Source organism: Coenobita brevimanus, chromosome 23, assembly GCF_032717465.1.
Source record: "Coenobita brevimanus isolate Jiangsu-jjx chromosome 23, ASM3271746v2, whole genome shotgun sequence".
Lineage (NCBI taxonomy): Eukaryota > Metazoa > Arthropoda > Malacostraca > Decapoda > Coenobitidae > Coenobita > Coenobita brevimanus.
Window position 1 is genome coordinate 51,930,530 of NC_136976.1, and position 22,667 is coordinate 51,953,196.

A 22,667-nucleotide genomic window follows, 5' to 3' on the forward strand; every position below is an offset into this window, starting at 1 on the left:
TTTTTTTTTTTAAGGACTAAGCCATTCAGAAATTTACCACGTCACTCGTGAAGGTGATTATATTTTCCCTCACCATGCTGCCCTAAAACATGCAACTGAATAACGTCTTACTGCAGACATCAGTGTACAAATGATCTGACTGAAGGAGCTAATCCATTCTTATTCAACTCTTCCAGTCACTCACTTCTACTACTCCTTCCACCCCATCTAACTCCTGAATCCACTCACATGTACTCCTCCCCCCACTCATTTTTACTTCTCAGTCAACTCGTGCTCTTCAATCCACTCACTTCTACCCCGCAATCAACTCTCTCTTTTTCCTTCATCCACTCACTTCTACATCTCCCTTCATTCATTTCTACTCAGTCCATTCACTTGTAACCCAAAATCAGCTTACTTCTGGTATTCAGTTAGCTTACTTGTTCACTTCTGCTCTTCCCTCAATTTATTCTTAATCCTCAGTCCACTCACTTGTACTCATGTCGGTCCCTCAAGCAACTCTCTTTCATTCACACACTTCTCTCTTCCTTCCACTCATTTCTACTCCTTAATGCACTCATTTCTACTCCTTAATCCACTCACTTCTACTCCTTAATCCACTCACTTCTGCTCCTCCATCAGCTCACTTATCTTCCTTCACCTACTGTATTTTTACTTCATCCACGCTTTTAATTCTTCTCAAATAATTAGTTTAGAACAAGTATTTTTATTCATTTATTTGTGCTTTTAAAATGACTGTATGTTTTCACTAAATCTCTCATTTCCCTTTTTATATATCACATCTCTCCATGACTCTCATCCTCTGAGCTCTATACAGTATAAGAGTATATCGATGCTCTCATCTCAAACCTTCCTCCATTCATTCCCCTTATCTATCATTCTATCTATCTATTTATCTATCTATCTATCTGCCTATGCATACATACATAATGCAGAATGTAGCCTATATCCAGCTTCTCTGTTCTCTGAACACGGTTACTTTTATTTTACACACATAGCACCTCCATGTCAGTTAGGAATCTCTGAACCACCACCACAGTCAAACGACCTCACTATAACGTTTAGGGGATGATTACAGTTTTCCATTTTCATCAGATATGAGTTTTACAAAGATAGAGGAAGTACAAGGAAAGTGAAACATTTACTAACTCCGTGCATTGCAGGAATCTCTGAGCACCCAATTTGATAAAAACGACCTCCCAGGTACTCTCTGTAATGTTGAAGGGGAGATTACAATTGCCTCAGCTTTGTAAAATTCATAAAAGTGATGTAAGATGAAGAACGAAGACGCTTCCTTTAGTAACTACCAGCACTTCTGGAATTTCATTAACCCACGTTCCGAAACTCAGAAACGTCAAGGGAAGATTTCTCAGTTCTTCCTTATATATTTATTTTTGGATATGACAAGTTAATATTTTAGTCAGTGATACAAAAACTAGGTCGATAATACACAAGATACAAAAGACATTCAAGTGAAATAATAAGCAGGATATATTACTAAGGTTGTGCCAGAAAGCCTCCTAGTACTCACTAGAATATGAGATCAGGGAAAAGGAAGGAGACACATTCAGCCAGCACGATCACTCTGAATCTGCATGGTACACAGAGAGCAAACATGTCGACAATGTGTGTGTGTGTGTGTGTGTGTGTGTGTGAGAGAGAGAGAGAGAGAGAGAGAGAGAGAGAGAGAGAGAGAGAGAATTGTGTGTGTGTGTGTGTGTGTGTGTGTGAGAGAGAGAGAGAGAGAGAGAATGTGTGTGTGTGTGTGTGTGTGTGTGTGTGTGTGTGTGCGCGCGTGCGCGCGAGCGTGCGTGTCCGGATCAAATATAAGTGATATTTGTGTAGGGAATGGATTAGTATGTGTCTACAGATGTAGGTACCCTTTATGTGTAGGGAATATACAAGTGCAGGTACGGGCAATGTATATGTACGTATATATGAAAGTCTGAGAGGGACGCCAGCTATATGTGGGAGTTTAATTGTTGGTACAGGTTCAGGTGAGACAAACGTGGGACGCAGAGTGGGAGGATGTGAAGGAGGAATGTTTGTGTGAGTGCGTGGGAGTGATTGTGTGGGTGAGAATGGTTGTCTCTGTTTATGATGGAGCTTGCACACCATATGTATGCGCGCGCGTGCGTGCGTGCGTGCGTGTGTGTGTGTGTGTGTGTGTGTGTGTGTGCACTAATGTATATTTGTATATACTGGTATACTTGTATATATATATATATATATGTTCTGGGTATCTATGTAGTTAAGATGGTGTGTCTAGAAGTCAATATTTAGAATACAAAGGTCGTGACTGAAATTCAGCCTGGTATGTATGTGTTTATAGTTTAACAGAGCAAGATTAATTAATGCAGTTATAAACCAAATGACTCAGATCCTCTCAACACACATGTGAACATCATAAACAAAGAATATTACTGAAGCGACAGACTGTCACGTCTGCAGCACCAGGTGATGAAACGCACATCCCAAGGCAATGCAGCCAAACATAGGCATTACCTCATAAGGGACACAATGCATCCTCTTCCAGACCTCACTTCAAACATGACAATGTACCTCGTAAATATAAACACAATTATGTGGGAAAAGGGGGCAGCATATGATTTACAAGTATACAGGGTGTCCATATACAGTATAACGCTCCTCTTCCATTCCGTATTCCTCAATATATATATATATATATATATATATATATATATATATATATAATCATCAGCCGTTTGAGTATCCACTGCAGGACCGGCCTATCCCGACCGAAGTCGGGACGATACAGCCAATGTATCTCTACCAAGTGGCTTAGGCTGTCTGCTAGAGATTGTATGTAAGGTGAGAAGTGGTTGTAAGTGTAATTGTAGTGTTGGAGAGGCTTTAGATGTGTGTGTAGTCTGTGAACCAAGCGTAATCGCCCCGCGCAAGCCGACTGGATGAAAACGTACTTTATAGTAAGCGACATTGGTTTAACCACAGCACCCCTTGTGTCCGGCAACGCAGTACGTGGCCGGATGAACACTCCCAATTTATTACCCTGGCGGGGCGCGAACCCTGGTTCACCTGTGTACGAAACGCACACTCTACCACTGAACCACAGAGGCTCATATATATATATATATATATATATATATATATATATATATATATATATATATATATATATATATATATATATATATATATTCTTCAAGGAAACCCGGCTGTTCACGAGCAACTGGCCACGACTCGGGGGCGCACCCTGAGATCTCTCAGTGAAGTGATATTACCGATGTGTCTTTTCCTGGTGAAGCCTAAACACTGGAGCTACAGACAGCAATGTGTGCTGTGAGGTACTGGCATCGTTAATATGCTCGGTTAGGTGCTTGGTTTTTGTGTCTGCACCGCTGGGAGGTGCGGGTGCACACCATCTACTCGATACAGTGACTACAATAAATAACAAGCCAAAAATTTTCTTGTTGGTCGAACATCACTTACCATGCTGAGTGGTAACTATATAACACACTGGGCTCCTGGTGATCTCGTGAGTTAAGATGCTCCAGCCACGTGGACCATGAAGGTTTGTATCCGACTGTTCACTCGTCTTCAGTGTTTGAACTACACAGTCTATGATTCGGTGACAGACCTTAATTAAGGAATTCCGCAAAAAAGTCTCGTGCTGATTATGGAACGTAGATACAGATATTGTTTATATCCTGTGAAATGTTATACAAAATGAGATCGATTTTTGTCTATTTAGAACAGCTTGATGTATAATCTGAGCTTTTTTTTTTTTTTTTTTCCCTTATGTTTTTATTAACAAGAACTTGCGCCAAGGGTTTGGTATTGTTGAGAGGCAGATGCAATATTGTTTCTGTCCGGTGGACGTTGGTTTGTGATGTACTAAATGTGTGGATATTATGTTCTTACGCAAAACCAAGTTTCTATTATATGCAGGTGACTGGCCTATTTCAGTTGGGAGAGCTTTGGTTTCTGTATTTAAGAGATCTTCAATGTAAGCACAGTGTGTGTGTGTAATTCACCGGGTCGGTCAGGATCACTTGATGGTCGTGATGGTCAGCTTTTACCCTCCCGGAAGGGAGCTGAGAGCTCATATAGTCCGATCTAAGGGCAAGGCTGTGACCTTCACACACGCACACACCCGTCCCCTTGCTCAAGGGGGACAGTAACCACCCACTTCGTCAGTGAAACTTTTCACAACCTGAGCGAGGCGCGAACTCCCGTCCACCAGTTGGCAAGCGGGAACGTTACCACTGCACCAGCGAGTGGTGTGTGTGTGTGTGTGTGTGTGTGTGTGGATCGTATGTATATGGTCCTGATCGTAATGCACACACACACACACACACACACACACACACACACACACACACACACACACACACAATTTCATCATCCTATATGTGACTTCCCCGAATATGATGGTGGTGGTGGTGGTGGTGGTGGTGGTGGTGGAGCGTGGCAGAGAGAGGGTGGGGGGGAGGGGGAGGCTTGTGTATTGTACAGTGGGAAGGGGAGGCGGTGCGGCTGAGTGTGACCACAACCCTTCCCCTTTCTCATGACATCCCTACTAACCCTAGACCACCGCAATAACACCCTTATAACACACTGATCCCTTCCCACATTACCTACTCAGGAATCTATAATCTACCCATGTATATTCACTACACTGCCTCCTTCCTCAAACCTCCTATACATTCCATTCGTCATTACATCTTTTCACTGCATACCTCCGCACATCTCCTTCCTTACATCACATTCACTCCTTCCCTCCTTACATCCCATTATTCACTCCCTCCTCCTCCTCCCATATCATTTCTTCCTTCCTCCTCACACTCCCTCCTCCTCGCACACTCCCTCCTCCTCCTCCCATATCATTTCTTCCTTCCTCCTCACACTCCCTCCTCCTCGCACACTCCCTCCTCCTCGCACCTCATTCTCTAACTCCTTCCTCCTCTACACCTCTTCCTCACACGCCCTCCTCCTCCTTTACACCTCTTCCTCACACTCCCTCCTCCTCCTCACACCTCCTTCACAGGCCACACCTGCCGCCGCCCCCTCCACAAACACCACCTACTGCCTTTGTGCTTCATATATGGCGCCCTCATAGTGCGGACTTTAACCTTCCTACTCTGAATAATCATGAATAATTTTCCACCTGAACAAAGAGTAGGAGAAAAAGAAACATGACCTTCGAGGCAGGAAAACAGCTGAACGATACCTACTCTGTGAAAAGTTGTGTATACAAAAGACACGGCAGTTTTGGCCGCATTTGGATCCTCTTCTTGTACAACTATGTCAATATTGTGAGTATAATTGATCCAATTGAACAAGGCACGGTACCGTGAAATGATAACACAAAAAACAGACAAATGACAGAATTAAACAGATTATGTATGAATGGATGCATAAAAGAAACTGACCACGAAATAACTATTCATAATTTTTCTAACTGGCTCAGCAGGCTCCATCATTAATATTCTCACAGCCTTACGAGGCTCAGAAGCATTTCTCCCTACTAGATTATTTCTGCATGGTGCACGCTACCATTTTGCTGTAAATTATTTTGGCACTGTTTATTTATTGATGATGACGACGACAATGATGATGATGATGACTGAGTTACCAGCAGATATCTCTCTGGTGATCACACAGCCTAAACTCCCTGCCTAAACTGAAACCCCTCACCGTGAAAGGTCTCGCCTAAGTTGAACAAAATTGTCTGGTGGTAGTAAGATATGAAAAACTTGTCAGCGCAGTGAATAGGTTAATGGAGGTTGTGTTTACTTTCTTAGGTCAAAGGGGCCCTTCTGGAGCTTAATTAAACGGTTTGGCGGCAGCGAGAGGAAAAGAGTAATATCATTATCGTAGTGAGGGGGATTAACACTCCCCTCATCCCACACAAGCATTACAAGCCTCATCAGTATCACCATCACCGTTAGTATCAATATCATCATCATAACCCCAATTTCTACTTTATATGCTACCTATTCTTCTAAAGTTTATAAAATCATCCCTCGCTAACTCAAATACCTCAATGTGTCCTAAATAATAAAGTTAATATATCCTCGTTTGTGTTATGGACGCAAGCTATACCGATGTCAGGGATACAGAACTTAGATTAGGTACTGTACAAAGGAATATCAGGGTGTAATATGCAAAACAGGTCGGCAGAGAAAAGGTGCCGCGGCCTCCTACCCCTGAGATTGTTTCAATATGTTGACTTCATCAGTATTTTATTCCTACTGTTGTTTGACACGGTCTCGGATTGATGAGATTAAGGTGAGGTGCGCAAAATTAATTGCAAGGGAAGAGGTGATACGAAACATCCAAACCCAATGATAATATGCCTTATGGAGAGCACGGGGATACCAACACCGTTACTACGAGGGACTTCTCAGCTAAATAAAGCGTTTGTCATTAGCATGGATATAATACACGTACTCACCCTTCATGTGCTCAAGCTTTTCAATTTATTTACATCAATAGGTCTACTGAAACCTTTATTTGTTTACGCACCCACACGAGAGGCCAAATACAGTGTTCTCCATACGCGTCTCATTCACCCCCTCTTTCCCTCCTTCTCTCTGAGTTACTGTGCATTTTTTCAGGAATGGGAGTCTGAGCTTACGCAAAGTGGTAGGAAAACGAAATTTAGCACATTGGTAGACCTAACCCCGGGCCAAGTTTCAGACATAATGGGACCCCCGAGGGCCGTCCCCTACGGGAGTGGCGGATCCCGAACGTCCCACCCGTAACCGCTAAGCACGGCCAGTTTTTAACCTATATGAACATGAATTTTCGCAAAATGACAGAGCTTCACTCGCGCCATGTTATAGACATGGTGGGAACTCTGGAGAGAGGGCAACCCCAGTGTTCCTGACAAAAGCCGTTATGTTAGGCCAACATTTTCAACCGAAGTACACGAAAATGTGCATACTGATAGATGTTTACCCCAGCCACGTTATGGGAAGGATGATACCACCGGGAGTCTTCCCTCATGGGAGAGGGTGGCCTCAGCGGATCCCGGTATGCACGGCCAGAAGCACAAAATTTTGCTTATTGGTTGGCGTTTACCCGGGGCACGTTTTGGGCAGGGTGGGACCCCGTTCACCCCTAAGACCATGAATTTTTGCACAGTGGTAGACCTTTACTCGAAAGACGATTTGGACAGACTATTCCCAGAGGCCACCTCATCCGCCCGAGGAGGGGGGGAGGCTGGCCTCTGGGTGTTGTGGCCAAAGCCTTCATGTACTGACATAGTTTTTAACCTAGAAACACGAAATTTTTCATACTGGTAGACGTTCACCCCGATAGCCATCCCCCAGGTGGGGGGGGCGGGGCAAAGTTTTTACGTAGGTACACAAAATTTTGCACAGTAGTTGATCTTCACCGTGACCACAGTTAATGGAGAGTCTAATCCATAGGGTTCGTCTCTGCCTTGCCCATAAATAATTATTTCTTTTCTTTTGCAGTACTGTAGGGATGGGTTTGGTTAGCAGAGATGGCCTTTTTCTTGTTCTGTCAGCCACATTCTATGCTTCTTTAATTATCGAGCAGGTTGTAGTGTGCGTTACATGAGTGTTACCGGATATCAGGAAAATAATCGAACCTCCGTTCCTCCACAACATGCACTCTATTCGGTTGGTTAATGAAGAGTTACTTTGGTCAAGAACCCACATGCAAGTCATTACCATCGTCGTCATCAATCATTATCCTCCTCCTCCTCCTGTCCCTCCTCCTCTTCCTCTTCCTCATCATATACTCTCTCTCTCTCTCTCTCTCTCTCTCTATCTATCTATCTATCTATCTATCTATCAATATATATATATATATATATATATATATATATATATATATATATATATATTATATATATATAAGGGGATGAGTAAGAGAAAAACACAGGAAAGGGAAATATTACAATCAGTACAGTAAAAGAACTATAATATGAGTGTCCAGCGAAAATAAGCAGCACACCCCTCTCACGTGATCATTCGAGCTGCGTAAATTCTCATCTACACCATACCAGGCCTGGTGCTAGTTGGAGTGGGGAAGATGCATCACGCACGTATACGTTCCAGCCTCCAAGAAGTGACTGAATATTTTAAACCGCGTACTGCCACCATGCGTATATGTCGGCTGCCTATCCTTAAATGTTCCCGTTCTACAATAGGCTACCTTCCCTTCGGTCTACAGTACCCATCTTTCAGTCTACAGTACCCTATCCTTCAGGCCCCAGTAATCTAAACTTCGGTATACAGTACCCTACCCTTCGGTCTATAGTAGTCTACCCGCAGGCCCGTACACCTTGCAACGGGCACAGAAACTCGAAACTAGACTACTTTAATCAGATACAAAATTAGCGTCTCTCCAATATCAGTGTGAAACACTGCAAGAGAGTAACACTAAAACATAGCGCTATTCATAAAGAAGTGCCATGGAATGGACGTAGAACCGCAATATTGTCTTTTTCGTCTTACTGTATTACTGAGCTACGAGAAACAAGCTAAAAACGTTCGAAAATCTCCGCTTAGATAAAATGAATGAACTATAGTTGCTTGTACGGTTTCCTCTTCCCCACCAACACCTGAGGGATGTAATATAGGGCTGGCTGTTTTTACCGTTTATAATTACCTACCAGTCCATCACACTTCTCTCACGACTCGCACACACTCATGACCACCTAGTTCAACTTCACGGAACACAACAAAATACAATAAAACACAACGCAAAAAGCACAACAACAACAACTACTACATCAGACAGGCAGGGATTCCTGTCACGCTTGCCACCACACAGACTACCCCAACACACCTGCCTTGTTCCTAAGTCTGTTTGCCTTCAACGCAGGATTTTTCTTCGATTTCTTTTTTTCATTTCATCAAGCACCTCCTTGTCCGAGACCGAGTGTGTGTGTGTGTGTGTGTGTGTGTGTGTGTGTGTGTGTGTGTGTGTGTGTGTGTGTGTGTGTGTGTGTGTGTGTGTGTGTGTGTGTGTGTGTGTGTGTGTGTGTGTGTGCGTGTGCGTGTGCGCGCGCGCGCCAGTGCATTACGCAGAAGATGTGAGGCATTTGTTGTTGTTCAGCTGTTTATTTTACTGCATATGATTCTGTGCATAAACCAGAACGTTGGTCCCTGAGCTTCAGCAATCCACCTACGACACACCAACTAAAGGAGGTTACGGTACACTGCAGCCCTCATATGTCACTGGGCACTAGGGATACCACATTAGGATCTGGTGTTGCGGTAGCAGTGGCGGTGTTGCGGCCATATGGGAGAGCAGTAACCACGCTGATACTAAATGCAAACCCACGAACTGCTTCCTGCCACAGCCGGGATTAAACCCACCACCACAAAGCCCCACTCTAATCACTACGGATGTGGTGTCTGTGGCGAGATGGATGTTGTAGGTAGAGTGTGTGTGTGTGTGTGTGTGTGTGTGTGTGTGTGTGTGTGTGTGTGTGTGTGTGTGTGTGTGTGTGTGTGTGTGTGTGCCTATACAGCGAGTAACGGTGTATGCTAGATGGTGTGAGGTGTGGCGGAGGCTGTGAGAATGTTCCCACCTTACGCGTTAAAACACAAACACACACACCGCTCGCTGGTGCAGTGGTAACGTTCTCGCTTGCCAACTGGTGGACGGGAGTTCGCGCCTCGCTCAGGTTGCGAAAAGTTTCACTGACGAAGTGGGTGGTTACTGTCCCCCTGGAGCAAGGGGACGGGTGTGTGCGTGTGTGAAGGTCACAGCCTTGCCCTTAGATCGGACTATATGAGCTCTCAGCTCCCTTCCGGGAGGGTAAAAGCTGACGATCACGACCATCAAAGTGATCCTGACCGACCCGGTGACACACACACACACACACACACCTATTCCACTTACAAAGGTACTCCCCGTCTCTCTCTCTCTCTCTCTCTCTCTTTGATGAACAAACCACATCTGCCGCTAATGAAGTAAGCGCATCTCTCACAAAACACTTTATTCTTCCCTCCCTTCCTCTCCCTTTTTAAAAAATCTACATATCGCAGTGTCTAGGATAAACAATCATTCCAGGGAGTAATAGTTTCATATCTCAGATCACTGGTATGTATGTCTGCAATATCAATCTAAAATTCATATTCGTGTTTCTTCTAAAATATGCATGAATATCTTGGACAATATATGCAACTTTTGGATGTGTCTGTTTACCATAAATATGTATGTGTACGTGCATGTGCATGTGCATGTCTGGGCACGTACAGTACGTTGACATGCATATGTATGTAATGATAATAAAAATATTAATAAACACCTCAGATTTTGTCGCAGTGGGTCTCTTATTTTCCTGTGGTGGTGGTAGAATAGGAATGCATAAAGGATGGGCGGACAGGCTGCCTAATGCAATGGAATTTCAAAGTATGAACCAATCCCCATGATTAAAATGCTATTTACTGTATATAGGACGTGCATGATCTGTGACATTAAGAGGATAACTAATCTGGGTCTGAGACTGTATGTCGGATCACTTCGTTGTTACTAACACTTTGTCTTTCTTAAATGTTCCCTCAGGCTGTTCGGTCATTATACAGTATTCCTGCAGGGTGGATCGGGTTCAGCCTTTTACTATACTTAACTTTTCAAACTCTCTTCTTCTATCAGTGTATGAGTCTTTCTGGGTACACGAAGAGACCACCTCGTCTGTGTCTGGGAAACTCTGAACTCTTACACGAACATTCCTCCTCTTCCTTCAACCTTATTTCCTCCTCCCATACACAGGTCCTTTTTGTAGTGCATTCTTTCGTACTTATCAGAACTCTCTCCCTCTCTCACTCTGTGTGTGTGTGTGTGTGTGTGTGTGTGTGTGTGTGTGTGTGTGTGTGTGTGTGTGTGTGTGTGTGTGTGTGTGTGTGTGTGTGTGTGTGTGTGTGTGTGTGTGTGTGTGTGTGTGTGTGTGTGTGTGTGTGTGTGTGTGTGTGTGTGTGTGTGTGTGTGTGTGTGTGTGTGTGTGTGTGTGTGTGTGTGTGTGTGTGTGTGTGTGTGTGTGTGTGTGTGTGTGTGTGTGTGTGTGTGTGTGTGTGTGTGTGTGTGTGTGTGTGTGTGTGTGTGTGTGTGTGTGTGTGTGTGTGTGTGTGTGTGTGTGTGTGTGTGTGTGTGTGTGTGTGTGTGTGTGTGTGTGTGTGTGTGTGTGTGTGTGTGTGTGTGTGTGTGTGTGTGTGTGTGTGTGTGTGTGTGTGTGTGTGTGTGTGTGTGTGTGTGTGTGTGTGTGTGTGTGTGTGTGTGTGTGTGTGTGTGTGTGTGTGTGTGTGTGTGTGTGTGTTACAAATGTCTCTTACAATCCCACCATTCACTATCTCGGGCTGGTCACTGAGTCTATCACTGAGGCACCTACCCATCTGTTCATGTCTGTAACCCCATCTGCCTGTCTCTCTATCAGAGTAATGCCTGACACTGCACTGCTCTCTCTGTCTTCACCTGCCTTATCGCTTACCTGTCTGTACCACCAGTACTGCACTTCTGGATCTATCTATCGATTTACCTATTCGTCTGTCTATCTATCCGACTATCTATATCTATCTACCTATCTCTCTACCTATTTTTCTGTCTATCTATCTACTTTACAGCCCGATACTGCATCTCGGTATACTGTTTATTTATCTATCGATCTGTCTTGCTCACTACAAATTTCTATATCCATTTAATCGTCTAGCAATCTATTTGTTATATAGTTACCTATCTACCTGTCTGCTTATATCTAGTTACCTACCTATCTACCTGTCTGTATCTGTCTATCTGCTTTACCATATCTGCCTATCAATCAATCTGTCTATCTGTCTAACCATCCATCCCTTGTGGCAATATATAGTGTGATGTGTTGAGTCGAAAAATATACTGCGGAACTTGTGTGGTGTGCCAGGAACCAGTGTGGTGGTGGTGTTGGCAGGAAATGGTGTACGGATGGTGTAGATGAGTGTAGTGCGGTGTGTTGTGTTGCAAAGTTGATGCAGTACGGGGAAGTTTGGCATGGTGTGGCGGGAAACTGTACGGAGATGTGGTGTGGCGAGGCAGGAAATGATGTGGTGTGGTGCCAGGAGAGGTGTGGTGGTAGTGTGGTGTGATGTGATATTGCAATTATGTTGAGGGGTGTAGTGTGGTGTGGTCTGAAAAGATATGATGTGTAATGGGCTGTGGTATATTACTGAATTATGTTGTGTGTGGCTGGTGTGGTGGGCATGATGTGATAATGAGGTGTGTAGTGGTGTGGTAGTGCGGTGTGTGGCAGGAAAAACTGTGGTGGTGTGGTGTCGAGTGTAACTGGATATAGCTGGGAGGTGTGATGGTCACTGTCCCTACATACGCCTCACACACACTCACCCTATTCATACACCTCGCTTTTCACTCATGCTTCTAATATTTCTTTCTGTCACCACCACCACCACCACCACTAATAACAACAAAAACAACACCAACACCAACAACAACAACAACAACAACAATAATAAAAATAAAAATAATAATAATAATAATAATAAAAATAATAATAATAATAACAATAATAATAATAAATCACACTAGTTTCAGTACTCGCATCTCACGAAAGAATTTACCCTTCTCACGCCACACTTAAACTCACACCACCGTCACAGTACTGCTTCTCTCACACTTTACACACTTCTCCAGCTACATTCTCCTCCAATACAGTCACTCCTTCTCTCTGACAGAAGGGATGAGCACTACTAAAATATGAACTCTCAACGTTAATTTGACACACACACACACACACACACACACACACACACACACACACACACACACACACACACACACACACACACACACACACACACACACACACACACAGAAGAGAAACTGAATCTTACCTGAAAAAGACCACCCTCATTCCTTGTGTCTGAGTTGTCTAAGCTATTTACTATTGTTTTACTCTTTTTGCTACCAAACGACTTGACTCGGCTTGTGAAAGCCCTGTAGTACAAATGTGGTTAAAGGAGGCGACAAGGAAAAAATACAAATGCGATACCCGTTGTGGCGGGGTGAGTAACCAGTGAGCCGAGGGAAGAGGAAAGCAATTTTTTTTCTTTAACAGACACTTGTGATAGCTTTTGTTACAGATGATTAGCCTGAGTCCCACGGCGCACTGAGCAGTCAGCAATGACAGAGATGCCGCAAGTGTTTTATCTTCTTCACGGGCTTCAGAAATTGACGTCGATATCTGTGGTTTTGCCTTCATCAATATTTACGTGTCAACCTCTTCAGTCCGATGACGCCTTTTATATATATATATATATATATATATATATATATATATATATATATATATATATATATATATATATATATATATATATATATATATACTGTGTATAAAACACACTTGCAGCAGGAAGGGAGACAGATCAAAGGGGGACCTAACTTGACCTGACATACCATGACCTCACCTCACCTCACTTCATCTCAGCTGAACTAATATCCTAACCATATAGCAAGCCTCTACAAAGAATGTTAGTCTGGGTGATACTGCTGTACATTTAAGTCTGTTGATTAGTTATCACATTAAAAATGGTCACTGCTAATGTTTACATTCTCTCATGTACCAGAAATTATGATTCAATTATATTTCCTTCATCGAAGCTTTTTGACCTTGCTAGTAACTTACTTTGAACCTGCCCAGTCAAAGTGATCACTGGATGCTTTATATTGGAATAAACCTCTACTCTGTTGGGCCGTCCTTGCAAACACTTATGCTGTGACATCCTGGTTCCCAGGTCATTTCCAGATGGCCCTATATAAAATGTATTACAGATTTTGCATGGAACTATATGTACAACACCTGAATTGCACTGAACATTACACATAATCTGTAGTAGCACGACCAAATGACAAGGTGCATGGATATTGGACTGCGTACTGTTAATCAATATACATAATATGTTAGGAACCACAAGCACCGCATTATCAAATGAATTTACATGACTACAGTGTCTTCGGAGACCCAAAGATACACAAATAACTAACGAGAAAACAATCGTACTTGAGAAAGTAGGACAGAGATGACAGCCCACTAACGCACATACACAAACACAGACACCACCGCCAGAGCACAGGTGACAACATCAAACACGGCAGCAGCACCAACAGAGGCCAGCACCTTGGTGAGTGAAGTGAGGCCTCCTGGAGCGTGAGATGGGAGTCCCACCACATATACACACACACACCCTCCTCGCACCGCACCCTACACCATACTGCCTCCACTAAACTACCACCCTAACACACACACACACACACACACACACACACACACACACACACACACACACACACACACACACACACACACACACACACACACACACACACACACACACACACACACACACACACACACACACACACACACACACATATACACATCATGCCATTCCTCTACACTCTCTGAATTTCCGGAATAATGATGAGAAAGTCCAACTCATCTGATAACAGGTGACAATCGTAGTTTTGTGGGATGTCATTATATTGTTAGACGGTTTCAAGGCAGTGTAAATGAACTATGGAACTATGCATACATACATACGTACATACGTACACACACGCATGAATCCACACATCCTACTCGTACACCTTCGCATTCTAGACTTGTCCTTCTCTCGTTCCTCCTCCCCCTCCCCTCTCCTCCCAACGTCACATCCCACACTCGCCCACATATTATTCTGTCCCCATCACCTTTCACCCCAGCCCACACCACCCACATGCCACCTCCATGACACACACACACACACACACACACACACACACACACACACACACACACACACACACACACACACACACACACACACACACACACACACATACACATACACACACACACATACACATACACACACACACACACACACACACACACACACACACACACACACACACACACATATTTATGGAAGATTTTTATGGAAAGTGTACCATCAAGGAGGTATCCGAGGCAACCTGTACTGTTGGATGCAGGATTTTCTCAGAAAAAGGGAAATGAGAACAGTGCTAAGGTGAAATTTCTCATCATGGATGGAAGTAACTAGCGGAGTTCCACAGGGCTCAGTGCTGGCACCAATTATATTTTTAGTGTATATATGTGACACAGACAGTAACACTGGAAATGGAAGCTACCTAAATATGTTTGCTGATGATGCAAAAATACAAAGGAGAATTACTAACACAGATTCTTGCAGACAGCTACAAGAAGAATTTAATAAACTTCAGGAATGGAGCAATAAATGGCAAATGGAAATTAATGTTCACAGGTGTCATGGAATGAAGTTTGGTAAAAGTGAAAAACGACCAGATTGGGATTGAAAGTTAGGATGTTCAGCCCTACACATATCATGAAGGGAGAAGGACGTAGGAGTGATTATCAGTAACAGATTATCTCCTGCTGACCACATCAGTGAGAAGGTGCGTAACAAGTATACACTGCTTGCTAATATGAGAATAGCATTCACATATATAAATGACGACATGCTCAGAAAGTTTATAAAATCATTCATCAGACCAACCCTGGAGTATGCATCAGTAGTCTGGAATCCTTATCTCAAAAAACAAAGATTGAAAAAGTACAAAGGGCAGCTATAAGATGGGTACCATGCTTAAGGGATCTAAGAAGAAATGTTGAACCTACCAACACTACAGGAGAAGAGGAGACATGGTTATGCTATATAAATGCATCTCGGGGAAAGAGAAAACAGACATAAATGAATATATAACCTATCCGGAAACATCGGCAAGAGGACACTGCAAAAAACTACATAAAGAAAGAGGCGATAAAGACGTAAGGAAATCCAGTTTTCCAAATAGGGCAAATGATCAGTGGAATGCACTACCGAATGAAATAGTGTGTCCCAAAAATATTCATAAATTTAAGGATACGTATGATAAAATGGTTTGATACACGGAACAGTATGAGCTTGACTCATTCCTGTAAGGATACAATGAGGTAAGAACAATTAGGTAAGGTAGGTAAGAACACACACACACACACACACACACACACACACACACACACACACACACACACACACACACACACACACACACACACACACGCAAAACCGGACATACCTTGAGTCTGACTTTCATCCACACCTTTCCACACACCCACACCCCCAGACACTGCCTACACCCTACCCAAACCCCAATACCCCTACACCCTGGATACATCAGCACACCCTGCCCATACCCTCACATCTTACCGCGACCCCACACTCTATCCATATCCACACACCCTAAATTCCCACACCCTCACACCCTGCCCAGATCCTTCCTACACCTCCATGCAACCTACCCAAAGCCCCACATCACACACCCACACCCTATCTACACACTTACACCCTACCTCCATCCCTACACCCCATCCAAATCTTCTCACCCTACCCACACTCTTCCGCCCTACCCACACCCCAACACCCTACATACAATCCCACTCATCCGACCCACACCCTACCCAAACCCTCATATCCTACCTCCATCCCCACACTCTATCCACACCTTCATTCCCTACCCACACTTTTGCATCTTTACCCACACCCGTCCACACTATCATCATCCTTACACCCAACCCACACCCCCACACCCTACTCCTATACCTCCACCCTACCTTTATATCCCCATCCTACCCATTCCTCTATACCCGATTAACACCCCCACACCTACCAACACCCTACCTACACCCTCACACATCCTTCCCACACCTTGACACCCATATCAACACACTCCTAAGCACCCTACCCACACTCTCTCACCCTATCTACACTCTCACACCCTACCCATACCTCCACACCTTACCTTCCCCGTCGCACCCTATCCACACCCCTACACTTTCCACACATCCTCAACCTATTCATTCCCCACACACCAATGCACCCTATCACACCGCAAAACCCACCCTCAAACACTAACTACACCCTAACACCCTACGCACGACCCAATACCCTACCCACATCCTTGCACCCAATCCACACCCTGCCTATACCTCCACATCCTACCCACACCCTCTTACCATACCCACATCCTCGCACCCTATCCATACACCCTACCTATATCCCACACCTTTTCTACACCTCCACATCTTATCCACACTCTCCTACCCTACCCATAACCTCATAACCTATCCACACCCTTGCACCCTATCCACATACCCTAATTACACCCCCACACCCTACTTTTACCCCAGCACCCTCATACCCTACCCACGCCCCTACACCCTATCTACACCTCCACATCCTACTCACCCCCTCACGCCAACCCACACCCCCAGAACCTATACCTACTCCTCTACACACCCTATCCACACCCCCACACCCTTCCTATATCTCCACACCCTGCCCACCCCCTCACGCCCACCCACACCCCCAGAACCTATACCTACTCCTCCACACACCCTACCCACACACCCACACCTTACCTACTCCCACGAAACCACACTTAAAAGCAGAGAAAATGGGGCTGGTGATACGTGTGATAAGAGCTGCGCAGAATGGATATAATAAACGATGTGAGTAACGAAAAATGGGGAATACGGAAAGGATTTTGACTGCAGAAGAGTGTGTGCTAAGGAAGTCCATTGCTAAAAGAGGTGGTATGGTTATATGGAGAGAATGAATGCAGACAACGCGGTGAAAAAGGTATATGTATGAGTGAGTTTAAAGATGATAGTGAGTGTGTGGTGGGCAGATGAGTGTGTAAGAAAGCCTGTTATGCGGGTATGAAGGGAGGAGAACACGATAAGGGTCTGGGGTCTCTTATCTCTTTACTTTATTTTGTTTTACTATATAGTCGACGGAATGACTATGTTCAAGGTGTATGTTACCGATAAAGGAAAAAACTATGCAGATGGTTAGACTTGACAGAAGAAGCCAGGATTGCGAGGGACATGATGTGTGAGTGAGTGTGTGGCTCATGTAACTGTGTAAGCTGTTGATAATTCTCCCACTTGAGCATTTCCTCTTTCCTCGATTGTGGATACTACTTTGCAATCCTAAGGTAGCGAAAAAGTCAGGATTTTATGTAGACAGATAGACAGACAGTGTGTGTGTGTGTGTGTGTGTGTGTGTGTGTGTGTGTGTGTGTGTGTGTGTGTGTGTGTGTGTGTTTGTGTGTGTGTTTGTGTGTGTGTCTGTCTGTCTGTCTGTCAAAATGAACAGAAAAATAAGCGAAAATACCCTAGTGGTCACTTTGAACTGAAACAAAACTATTGGCTTCTAAACGGCTGATTATTTTAGGTTTTAATGTGTCATCTATGGTAATTTATCAGGTAAGGTTATTTGGTGAAGAATGCATCCTCTTATAATTTTTCTGAGACATAACCTCAATGTGACAATTATTTAAGACGGTATCAGTAACAGACTACATTAACCATGCACTCACCATCAAGTCCTCCGGGTGTTTTCTTTTACTTGCCTTTTTTATCATCACTGTTCTGACCCTTTTCCCCACCTAAGGACTGGGTGAGGCAGGATCAAGAAAGATGGACAGAGAATGTACGAAAGTGGAAAAAAACATCAACCACATGCCCTCTCAGTCCACGGAATCCCCACGGCACCGGACTAAACACATGCGCACCAGCCTGATTTCACCGGTGCGCACTTCATTATTTCCTGTCAATGGGCCATGTTCTTGTTGACTTTGGAGATTTCGTAAAGCCTGTTTCTCAGTGACTTATCTGCCAATTACGGCTAAGTACTCCTCGCGTGTTAATGATATAAACTATGTCGGTACTGTGAAGCAACAATATACAACAGGATATTTAAGTACTTACCGAAAATAAACTGCAAGGAAAATCGTTAGTCACCCACGTCCATCAGAACATGGTCAGATTTTAATTTGCGTGCCGAAGAGCCATATTATCTTCAGGCACTGTAGCTCTGTGGGCGTCACGTTACTACTGCTTAACACTGAAACGTCACGCTCTGCCGTAGTGATATGTTAGCTGTTCAGTGCCTGCAGTTTGTGCTCCGTGACGACCGTACAGTTAACGAGATGTAATAAAACCCAAATTACTGGCGTTAAAACAAAATGAGGCAAAAATAGCGTGTCGGCAGTCATCCCCGTTATTCTCACCGCGAAGCGAATAGGTGTCATTCGGGGACTCGTTCACGATATCTCTGGAAGTCTGACAGAATATAAAGTTAAAAAAAAAAAGATGAAACGCTACCCTGAGTTTTAAAAATGAAACGCTACACTGAGTAAAAAAAAAAAAAAAAACTATGACGAATGCAACTTACGTCAGAATTACGTAATACAAGTGATCAGTGACGAAATAATAAGGTAACGAAATCAGGCGGTGTGAGTGGTTTATGACAAAACTGATTAGGCTTAGTCACCGGAAGTACTGAAGAGAGAAATGAATGATTGACGAAAAAGAAGGAATGCGAATATAGTATCTTGATGTGTGTGTGTGTGTGTGTGTGTGTGTGTGTGTGTGTGTGTGAGATTTAATTCAGATGTCTGACAACATCTGAATGAAATCACCTGGTGTTATCCACAACAAAACACATGAGACATTCGAGACGAAGCAGTTAAATGTTTTGAAACATATTACACAATGTTTATCCTCACTGCCTTCATTTTATTTCCCTGTGTATATTTCTGTTGTACGCTATTTAGTTTTCATGAGGCGAGACTGCTTACTAAAAAATCCCGAGATAATTTTCACGAAGCAATCACGAGGCGCTCTCTGGCGCAAGAGAACATCTGTTCATTGGCCGGGACGGCCTTGCATGGGCGATTACTTGTCTGTGGTTGATAGATTTCCTCGGCCTGATAGACCGAGGTTTCTCTACAACGACAACAACTTAATAATCAATATCCATTTAAAGTTTTGGTCAACTCGCGTCACATGACACTGTTGCGAACTCAAGATACAAAATTTTTGAGGTGGTAGTAAACGTTTGTCTTATGCCAGGTGCCCGACTTTATAATATGCAAACGCCATACTTGCATTCGTTGATACAAACAATATATGACACGTTAAAAGTATAGTGTCTTTAGTTAAGTACTATATTTCTTCATATCTGGTTCATTGCAATACCGAACCTTCTCTTACGAAAGAGGGCAATGGCCTGAATTAATCCTTCCCCTGCCAAAGTATGAACGGAGACAAGGTGTTTGTAGAAGGAGTCATGCATGTGAAAATTAAAATGTGTGTGTGTGTGTGTGTGTGTGTGTGTGTGTGTGTGTGTGTGTGTGTGTGTGTGTGTGTGTGTGTGTGTGTGTGTGTGTGTGTGTGTGTGTGTGTGTGTGTGTGTGTGTGTGTGTGTGTGTGTGTGTGTGTGTGTGTGTGTGTGTGTGTGTGTGTGTGTGTGTGTGTGTGTGTGTGTGTGTGTGTGTGTGTGTGTGTGTGTGTGTGTGTGTGTGTGTGTGTGTGTGTGTGTGTGTGTGTGTGTGTGTGTGTGTGTGTGTGTGTGTGTGTGTGTGTGTGTGTGTGTGTGTGTGTGTGTGTGTGTGTGTGTGTGTGTGTGTGTGTGTGTGTGTGTGTGTGTGTGTGTGTGTGTGTGTGTGTGTGTGTGTGTGTGTGTGTGTGTGTGTGTGTGTGTGTGTGTGTCTCTCTCTCTCTCTCTCTCTCTCTCTCTCTCCAAGCCTGCATATGCCATCGGGAGAACTGGCGGGGATGCAAATTAAGCAGGTACTGTATTTGAAAGGCCATACTACCAGCATCCACTTTAAATATCCGCCAAGGCTTGGATTCAAACCATATACATTGATCACAGGCGTCGCGAGTATGCTACCCCCTAAGCCACAACTCCACACCGTACTAACATACTGCAAAATATGCCTGAGGTATCTTCCAGTATCAGTGAAATGTGACTGACAAGGAAAATACTGAAAACTGCGTAATCTATGAAATGTTAATGTAATGCTTATCCTTACAGCATTATAATGTGAACCAGTGCACTTTCTTACAAAACTTAAAAAAATGTTCTCCCAACACACTGATTAAATCACTCAAACTAACTGAAAATTTACTCATTAAAGGAGACCAGAATCTGAGGCACTGAAGACTACAACCAAGCATAACAAGTACATGTTAGAGGTCAGACTGAAACAAAACACTACAACTGAAGCAAAGCACTACAACTGAAGCAAAGGACTGTTTTTTTTTTTTTTTTTTTTCTTCAATCTATCTGTTACGTTAATTACGATTACTGAACCAACTTGAGCCGGTTACTCGAGGAAGCTAATCACCGAGTGCTTAGGCAGAATCTATGCAACAAATGACCAAATATTCATACTATGCTCTCATCTCCGCGTCTGCTGCTTGCCCTCCTACACCCCCACCCCCCACCCATCCCGCCTCATACGTCTTTGCCCTGAAAAAGAGGGAGAAAAAAATACAAGTACACCTCACTTCCTGTATAGCCGTGCGATGTAGCAGATAACTGAACGGGTTGGAGGAGTAACCTTATTCCTCCAATGATCCAGTACGGGGATGGACTATCTAAAGCTTCCTTACCACTCCAATTCATGCCTTCTGTAAAGTCTTTCTCGACATTTCTCATCTCTTATGAAAGTGGGAAACTGGGTTACGAAGATGATGATGATGATGATGATGATCATGATGATGATGATGACGACGATAATTAAAAAAAAAAATGCAGCATAATAACTGCAACAAAACTCCATTTATCTCTCACGATATGATAACTGGCATAAGAAATCTTCAATAATGAAGATTATAATCTGTCAAATTTGTACCACAACTAACTCGAACCTTTTATATTTCATCTAACAATAAAATATGGAGACATCAGAAGCAGAACTAAATTTAGTACTTAATACTATTCACATTATACCACACAGTTTTACAGCTAACAACATTACTAACATTAATGTTGTGCTATACTGCCACATGCGTGGTAGGTGGGGGCGCTCACCATCCACTCACTTGATGTAGTGCTGCTCTCGGGTGTCTGCCCTTTCCTCTCCTCCATCCTTCTTTCCATCCATCCTCTTGTGTCTTTCTTTCCTTCATTCTTTCCTCTTTCTTCTGCCTGCGGGTGACTTTACACTGCCTCTTGTGTCTTTCTGTCCTTCATTCTTTCCTCGTCCTTCTGCCTGTGGGTGTCTCTACACTGAGCGACAAGCCAAATGGTTTCCTGTACACCAGGAAACCATTTACTATGCTGGGTGGTAACCATATAACCAAATTTTGGCGCCTGGTGGTTTAGTGGGTAATAACGGTGCTCTAATCGGATTGAGCCGGTGAAGGTTTATATCCAATGGATGGTTGGGGTTTATTGCTCACGTAATGCCACTCAGGGATGAGTGAGGCTGGTAACTCTCATCTTAAATGCCAGGACAAGCTTGCCTAGGCCCGGGCTCCTACGCTCGTCATGGGGCAACGTAGGATTGGATGATGGATGGATGGATGGATATAATGCCATGTGGTGCAAAGTACCCGACTGGGGGATATGCTTTCAAAACAACCAGGGGGGGGGGGTGAACCCTGTGTTCAGGTATGTTAAAGCTGAACAATTCTTTTAGTAGTCAGCGTGGTCGCGTATGATACATAGGTTGTAGGTATAAATCCAAACAGGGTTAAATAAAACTTTCCTTTTAAAAACTTATATATAGCAATTAACTTTTCAATAATATTCCTATTCATTAATAAAAATCTATTGATATATACTGTAGTACTT

At 43.5% G+C, this 22,667-nt stretch overlaps 1 protein-coding gene across 1 annotated transcript in view; it reads right to left on the minus strand.

Moving 5' to 3' along the window:
* Positions 1-22,667, minus strand: part of jbug (filamin-type immunoglobulin domains fbug) — a 355,562-nt gene that overhangs the window by 218,402 nt on the left and 114,493 nt on the right. The gene's annotated exons all lie outside the window — the stretch shown is intronic.